The sequence below is a fragment of the Moschus berezovskii genome, chromosome 12 (assembly GCF_049115385.1).
Source record: "Moschus berezovskii isolate FMDL1 chromosome 12, NW_MosBer_1.0, whole genome shotgun sequence".
Taxonomy (NCBI): Eukaryota; Metazoa; Chordata; class Mammalia; order Artiodactyla; family Moschidae; genus Moschus; species Moschus berezovskii.
In genome coordinates, this window is record NC_142471.1 from 39,337,506 (window position 1) to 39,338,386 (window position 881).

Consider the following 881-nt stretch of genomic DNA (forward strand, 5'->3'; position numbering starts at 1 on the left):
CACCAGTACAGTATACTAATGCACATATGTGGAATATAGAAAGATGCAAATGATAACCCTGTATACGAGACAGCAAAAGAGACACAGATGTATAGAACAGTCTTTGGAACTCTGTGGGAGAGGGTGAGGGTGGGATGATTTGGGAGAATGGCATTGAAACATGTATATTATCATATGTGAAACGAATCACCAGTTCAGGGTTGATGCATGTTACAGGATTCTTGGGGCTGGTGTGCGGGGATGACCCAGAGGGAGGATAAGGGGAGGAGGGAGATGGGAGGGGGGTTCAGGAAGGGGAGCTCATGAAAACCCGGGGCAGATTCATGTCAATGTATGGCAAAACCAACCAATATAATATTGTAAAATAATTAGCCTCCAATAAAATATAAATAAATAAAATTCCCCAAGAAAAAGTAAAAAAAAAATTTTTTTAATAAAAGATTAAAAAAAAAAAGAAAATTATCTCAAAACAAAAACACAACATTAAAAAAAGAAAACTTTTGGGATACAGAAAAAGCAGTACAAAGAATCTATAGTAGAAAATGCTTAAATTAAAAAAAAAAATCAGTGCTCGCTTCAGCAGCACATATGCTAAAATTGGAATGACACAGAGATTAGCATGGCCCCTGCGCAAGGATGACACGCAAATTAGTGAAGTGTTCCATACTTTTTAAGAAAAAAGAAGCAATTATTTGTATAAATGTGGGAGGAAAACTCCTCCTAACCAATCACCTAAATGAAATCATAGCTTATAACCAAGAGAAGAGATGGTGTAAGTGGAAGATACAAATCTGGGGGGAAAAATTCTTCATCTGGCCAATGAGAGATTTGCTGTTTCAGAAATATCCTTTAATCCTTCCGATATATGCATTCACGAAATG

The 881-nt window shown here is 36.5% G+C and overlaps 1 non-coding gene across 1 annotated transcript; it reads left to right on the forward strand.

Annotated features, from left to right (window-relative positions):
• Positions 1-567: 567 nt before the first annotated feature.
• On the forward strand, positions 568-671 carry LOC129556092 (U6 spliceosomal RNA). The gene has a single exon (XR_008685925.1). It is a non-coding gene; the product is annotated as a U6 spliceosomal RNA (small nuclear RNA).
• The last annotated feature ends 210 nt before the right edge of the window (positions 672-881 follow it).